At 33.7% G+C, this 7,776-nt stretch overlaps 1 long non-coding RNA gene across 1 annotated transcript; it reads left to right on the forward strand.

Moving 5' to 3' along the window:
- Nucleotides 1-5,439: 5,439 nt before the first annotated feature.
- Nucleotides 5,440-7,062, forward strand: LOC141667229 (uncharacterized). Its single transcript, XR_012552534.1, has 2 exons — nt 5,440-5,819; nt 6,204-7,062. It is a non-coding gene; the product is annotated as an uncharacterized LOC141667229 (long non-coding RNA).
- Nucleotides 7,063-7,776: the final 714 nt, after the last annotated feature.

A 7,776-nucleotide genomic window follows, 5' to 3' on the forward strand; every position in this document is an offset into this window, starting at 1 on the left:
GATGACTTCAGTCATGTAATGTGGATCTACTTACTCAAAAACAAAGACAAGGCACTTGATGTTTTTGGTAAATTCAAATTGCTGGTTGAAAAAGGTCGTGCAGAAAAGATCAAGGTGCTGATGATCGACAGAGGGGGTGAGCTTTTCTCCACTAGATTTAAAGAATTCTATGACAATAATGGTATAAAGAGGCATTGCACGGCTCCTTATTCACCTCAACAAAATGGTGTCATTGAGAGGCGAAATAGGACCGTGGTAGAAATGGGAAGAAGCTTACTCAAGGAGAGAAAGATGCCACTGAAATTCTGGGGTGAAGCAGTTCGGCATGTCTTATACATTTTGAATTGAGTACCCACTCTATCTTTAATAGGAGTGACACCCTATGAAGCATGGTCGGGAAAAAGGCCACATATAGATCACATTAAGGTGTTTTGATGCAAAGCCTTCATGAAAGTTCCTAGTGTAAATCTATGAAAATTGGATGACAGAGCCAAGCCTGTAGTTCACCTCGGTAAAGAACCGAGAATGAAGGCATATCGAATATTTGATCCAGTTGCAGGGTCTGTGCACGTGTCAGGAGATTTGGTTTTTGAAGAACATATAGCTTGGGACTGGAATACAATAGAGCATGCTGAGCAGAATAACTCAGGATCGTTTGTAGTGACTTTTCATAAATGGTCCACGGGTGAAAAGGATGCAGGTGGACATATTCTAGAAATTTCAAGTGAAGAGGAAATGCCAGACCTGTATGTTGTTAGAAAATTAGGATTTTAGAGCTTAATTTAATTATGTTCTTGATGTTAATCCTAAAATCTAATGATTGGAAATTGTTCAATGATATTTGAACTTAAATTTTCATGTATGGTTTTAAGAATTTTCTTAATGAAATCCATATGAAATGAGAGATGAAAGTAGCTTGGAAAAGCTTGGAAAATTTGAGAATGTTTGTCCCACATTGAAATAAATAAAGGGGGTTGTGTGCTTTATATGGTATTACCCACATGAGTAGTATACAACTACTAAGGTGTGTGATGGTCCATTGTGTTGTTGTGTGCTTCACGCGCACACACACACGCGCGCCCCGCCCCGCACCGGGCCGGGCCGGGCCGGGTCGGGTCGAAGGGCGATTTGGGCGAATGTCTCGGCGTCTCGCGTACGCGAGGCGACCTGGGCGAGGAGTTTATTTATTTGAGAATTATTTTAATTCGAATTTATTTATCGGTGATCTGATCTGTAACAAGTTCTGATATAAGAATCAGAACTTAAGAACTGATGAATAAAATCAGAACTTAATAAGTTCTGATATCAGAATCAGAACTTAAGTACCGATGAGTCAAATCAGAACTTAACTTAAGTTCTGATAATAATGTGGGTGTTAATGTGAAAAGCTGTTACAAATAATTTAAATTCAAAAGCTGTTCAGTTTTGATTTTTTCATTTATGAATTCAAAACCTGATCAGTTTTGATTTTTTTTCATTAATGGAGCAGTTTAATTCAGACATTAAGTGTGTGGACAGTTTCATTTTTCCTCTCCTATAAATAGAGGCTAAACTGAATGAATACAACACACTACATTCTCATCTCTTCTCTTCAACCTCTCTGCATTTCTCTCCCATAAGTCCTGAAGTGCTGATATTTTCCGGTGACTGAGGTGCTGGTCGAAGTGGAGGTTTTGTTGCTGCTGTTAACATAAACTCTGAGCTGTTTTATCCTGGTGGAGATATTGCGCACATCCCAAACGCAGCAGGTAGGGGGCAATAATCTCTTCAAGAGCAGCCAGGACTTCGAGCAAGGCCTGGTGACTCAGCTGTGATTATTTTCTTGGCATTTTGTATCTGTAAACCTTTATTTCAGTCACTGTTGAAAGCTATGGTTTCGGGTACATCTCTCTTTCTCTCTTCGTTATTTCAGTTACTGATTTTGTTTACCTGCATGTTTTGTTTTGTTAACTATGGTCTTGGCCTAAACTTGTTAAATTCTTTATACACTTGCCTCTATGTTGCTATACTTGTTAGTGAGTATCTCAACATATGTGGCTGGAAGTATATCGCAGACTGATTCCAGCAGTGGTTATAACTCTGAAACTTCTCAGGTCCAGTCATTATCTATGTTGATAACAAATCTGCCATAGATTTAGCGAAGAACCAGGTGTTCCACGGGCGCAGTAAACATATAGATATACGTTTCCATTTCATTCGTGGATGCGTGAAACGTGGTGAGATCATTATCGAGCATGTGAGGACTGATCAATAAAAAGTTGATGTACTGACTAAGGCATTGTCTGCAGTTAAATTTGAAGGAATTAGGAAGCTTTTAGGAGTAAATAACCTGCAGAAAACAGTTTAGCTTAAGGGGGTGTTTGTTGGTTTTATTTAAGCATAAACATGTTTTCTGTTTTTAATAAATCAATCAGCTTTAATGTTTTATTTAGAAAGATTTGGTCATATGAAGTAGCCGATATTTAAGAAGTTAACACATGTTGTGGTGAGTCAAATAATGTAATCTTGCTAATTTTTAGCCATCAATTATGTTAGGATTGCTTATATAATATTTTTGTAATCTTATTCATATTATCAAGTTAATAAAGCTCATTTTCTTTTCAAAGTATTATCTAAACACTGTTCATTGGTTTCTTATTTTTTTTCCAATATTTTTGTCAAGGAACCAGTTACTCTAAAATCTCAAGGTGTTAGAGAATGGCCTTTTTCAGGATCTTATATTATTCTAACACTCCCCCTCACTCGAAAGCTCATTTATGGGTCGAAGAGCGGATTACGGGCACCCATCTTTGGGGAATAAATTTCTCAGATCATATCTGAGAAATATCATATTGAAACGCAAAATTTCCTCACAGTATGAAGATACATCCCTGGAGCACACAAGTAAGAAGCTCTCCATTCTCTGTACTCGATAAAAAAATACTATCAAACATGTAAACATAAGAAACATAAGGAAAGTGTTCAGTACAAATATGCTAGTACTACCTGCAAGCACTACAAGAAAACAAGGTTAAATACAACTGATTTAAATTCGACCGGGGTTAAATTCGACTGCTGGCGGTCAAATCCCTTAGACACGCCTAAATTCGACCGGCCTCGGTCGAATTCGAACGGTCGTATTTAAACGGTCGTATTTACAACCAATTTTAACCGAAAACGGTTGAAATTAAAACGGTCGAAACTATATCGGTCGAATTTAACCCCTAAATTCGACCGAATTTTTTTTCGGTCGAATTTAGCCCTAATAAAAAAGTGGAGGGAATTTTCCAACAAAGTAATTTATTTGGCCCTCCTAAATTCAACCGATTTCAGTCAAATTTTATATTTAAAAATGGCGGGAAATTTACACAGACTTTTTAAATTTTCGAAAAAAGTGCGGGAAATTTCTCGCCTGTTTTGAAAATATATTTCAATGGAATTCGGTTGTATTTAGGATTTTTTAAAATTTATTTATTTTATTAAAAAAACTTATTTAAATGTTAGTGAATATTTTGAAATTATGAATATGGGAGAGAATAAACGTTATCCAAATAAAAAAATGTAATTCTTGAAAAAATAAATTGTGCGTTAAAAGAATTTTCTAATTTCTTTATTTGATAAAAAATAAAATTGATGCTTGATTTAGGACACAACACTAGTTATATGTACTAGTCAAAATGATGTTTGACTAGTAAAATGGCAATCCAAATAAATTTATTTTGATCTAAAACTTTGGTTATATCACTAATTTATAAATTTATTAAGATCCATACGGTTGGATCATTGAAAAATATTTTTAAATAAATCAAAACGCCAATTCGGGACTAAACACTAGTTAGTTGTACGAGTTAAACTGATGCCTAACTGTTAAAATGGCAACCAAATAAAATTATTTTGATCTGAAAATTTGGTTATATCACCAATATATATATATATATATATCTGTTGACATCCATATGATTGGATCGATAAAAAATATTTTTTAAAAATTCAAAATACCAATTTAGGACCGAACACTAGTTATATGTACTAGTTAAAATGATGTTTGACTGGTAAAATGGCAATCAAAATAAATTTATTTTGATCTGAAACTTTGATTATATCACTAATATATATATTTATTGACATCCATACGGTTGGATCGATGAAAAATATTTTCCAAAAATTCGAAACACCGATTTAGGACCGAACACTAGTTATATGTACTAGTCAAAATGATGTTTGACTGGTAAAATGGCAATCCAAATAAACTTATCTTGATCTAAAACTTTAGTTATATCACTAATCAATAAATCTATTAATATCCATACGGTTGGATCAATGAAAAAATATTTTTAAATAAATCGAAACACCACTTCAGGAATAAACACTAGTTAGTTGTACTACTCAAACTGATGCCTAGCTGTTAAAATGGCAACCAAATAAAATTATTTTGATATGAAAATTTGTTCTTATCACTAATATATATATCGATTGACATCCATATGTTTGGATCGATGAAAAATATTTTTAAAAAATTCAAAACACCAGTTTAGGACTGAACATTAGTAATCTGTACTAGTCAAACTAATGTTTGACCGGTAAGACGGCAATTCAAATTAATTTATTTTGAACTAAAACTTTGGTTATATTACTAATATATATATATATATATATATATATATTGACATTCATACAATTGGATCAATAAAATATATTTTTAAAAAACTCGAAACACCAATTCAGGACTAGTTGTACTTGTTAAACTGATGTTTGACTTTTAAAATGGCAAACCAAATAAAATTATTTTGATCTGAAACTTTGGTTATATCTTTAATATATATATATATATATATATCTATTAACAACCATACAATTGGATCGATGAAAAATATTTTTGAAAAAATCAAAACACTAATTGAGGACTGAACACTAGCTAGTTTTACTAGTCAAACTGATGTTTGACTTTTAAAATGACAAACCAAATACAATTACTTTGGTCTGAAACTTTGGTTATAAAACTAATATATATATTTATTGACATCCTTACAGTTGGATTGATGAAAAATATTTTTAAAAAAATCGAAACACCAATTCAGGACTAGTTGTACTAGTCAAACTGATGTTTGACTTTTAAAATGGCAACCCAAATAAAATTATTTTGATATGAAACTTTGGTTATATCTTTTATATATATATCTAGTGACATACATACGGTTGGATCGATGAAAAATATTTTTAAAAAAATCGAAATACCAATTCAGGACTAAACACTAGGTAGTTGTACTAGTCAAAATATTTTTATATATTATTATATTTACTTAGTTTATTTTTTCATACTATATTTTGAACTTTTTTTAAAGAAAAATATGTGAATGGTAGAGAATAAAATTTATCCAAATATTAAAATTTAGTTCTTGAAAAAATAATTATGTTTTTCGAGATAATGTGTTTTAGTTTATTTATAAGTAGTGGGCCAAAGTAATTTTGTGATACATGAAATTAGAAAAAAGTAAACCCAGCCCAAGTTGATCACCCAGAAAAAAACACAGGTGACTAGGGTTTATTTACATACATAAACTAGATGCAGTGCATAAAATTGACCACGGCGGCCAAGTGAGAGGGAGGCGGCTACAGAGCGAGAGAGAGGCTGAGTGAGTGTGTCTAATTTGCTACTGCCAAGCTACCATTTATCCCTCACCAACACACGACCAAAAATTACAAACCAGTACCACCCCTCCCCTGCTTCTTTTCAGAAAAAAACAGAGAATATACTCTGAATCGAAGCCATGCTCCCGGTGTTCTTCAAGATAGAGGCCCTGAATCGAAGTGTAACTAGTGTCCGATCAAAATCCCAAAAGGTAAGGTAAAGTAGAAAAGTGAGTACTGAGTAGTAGATAATAAACAGATAAATATGGAAATGGCACCTTTGGAAGTCGTCATCACCATGTTTGAGAAAAGTGGTCGCCTAAAATCTTCTAAGTAATGTCATGTAGCTTTACTGAGATCTGTAAGTGAGAATGAATTGTTTAGTTTTCACTTTTCAGATCTATTTTTTAACCCATTAAGTGTTCAGGTCTTGTGAGCTTTTCAGGTGGTCTTGTTGCTGTAGAACTTATGGCTCAAATTATTATCTGTAGAACTTATGGCTCAAATTATTATCCAAGACCAAGCTGCTCATCAATGACATATTTCTTTTTATTTCCTGAGATATATTTTTACCAATGTTGCGGTTTTTTTTCCAGAAAATTATTCCTCATACAGAGGCCGCTTCTGTAAAATCTCAAAATGTGGAGATTGAGGAGGCCATCACTTCCAACCAAGATTGAGAAGTTGGGGGTGCAAGAAGAGCACGTGGTGCAGAATTCTGAAGTTCAGGTTGATGCTTTGGTTGAAGGGACATGTAATGATCAGGTGAGCGCTTCTAGGGCAAATATTTACTCTGGGGTGCGGGGCTATGAAGTTGAAGCAGAGTTTATTGGTCTGCTTGATCAGATTATGAGTAAATACCCACGCACCTTTGAACACCTTACAACCAATAACAAGAAATTTTATAAATTGAAGCTGAACATGTTGTGCAACTGGGTGATTGACTTCACAAAAAAACCTTTGACTGAGGTTGATGCTAAGGTGATTGCTGAGTACAGAGACATATTTGCTGAACTGCAGAAATTGGGATTCAATATAAGTTGGCTTGTTAATCGTCTACACTACCTGTTACACATTTCCCGTCCCTTACCAGAGCTTAATTCAGTTGGCTGTCATATTGATGACGCTGAAAGTGAATTACAAGATCTACAAATTCATACTGATGATGCCCAAATTAAATTGCAAGATCTATAGACTCTTCATTCTGAGAAGATGCAAGAGATTGAGAAATCTTTTGGAACTACTGGTACAAGTCTTGGGGATGCCGGAATGTGGGAAAACTCACCGGTTTTTGGAAACTTTCCAAATTCCGGCGATTTTTTTTTAAAATGGTGTTCTTTAAATTTGACTGAAGGACATCGAATTTAAGATTGTATTTTCGACCATATATGGTTGAATTTAATTATTGGGCGGGACTTTTAAATTTTTTCATAAAATTTAACTATTTGGGCGTGATATTCAATTTTTTTGTCAAAAATCAAATTCGACCGCCCTTGGTCGAATTCTTCCGGTCGAATTTAAACGGTTGTAATTTTCCGGTCGTAATTAGACGGTCGAATTTAGTTAAATACGACCGAACTACTAAATTCGACTCCCTCTATTACAACCGATTCAAAATCGGTCGAATTTAGCTTAATTCAACCGCGCGCGGTCGAATTAAGCTAAATTCGACCGATTTTTTTCGGTCGAATTTAGCCTTTTTTCTTGTAGTGAAGATGCATTCACGGGATTCCTCGTTGTTCTCTAATACACTCGTATAAGTCATTAATAGAGGAATGGTTACTCCAAGATAGGTACCGAAGCGGTCTCCAACAGAAAGGCTGAAAACTCAACATTAACAATTTGCCAATATTAATAATTTCCAAAAATTTATAATTTTTTAATATAAGTGTTGAATGTGAAACTAAAAACACATAACATGTTATGTAAAGAAACTATGCAAAGCAGGGTGATTGTATGAGACTATGCAACTGTGCATTTTACATCAATGCTACAACAAATCTATTAATATGTTACTCCTCTGTCCAATTCATTTTGGCCATATTTCCTATTTTATTAGTGTCAAAACTGTTATTCGGTTATAGGTAATTTAAGTGTTAATTATGTTAATTTATTTGTTCAATATGGTTGAATAAAATGTTGAAACGTGATTAGGCAAAATTAGTGGGA

This window comes from Apium graveolens, chromosome 1 (genome assembly GCF_009905375.1).
Source record: "Apium graveolens cultivar Ventura chromosome 1, ASM990537v1, whole genome shotgun sequence".
Taxonomy (NCBI): domain Eukaryota; kingdom Viridiplantae; phylum Streptophyta; class Magnoliopsida; order Apiales; family Apiaceae; genus Apium; species Apium graveolens.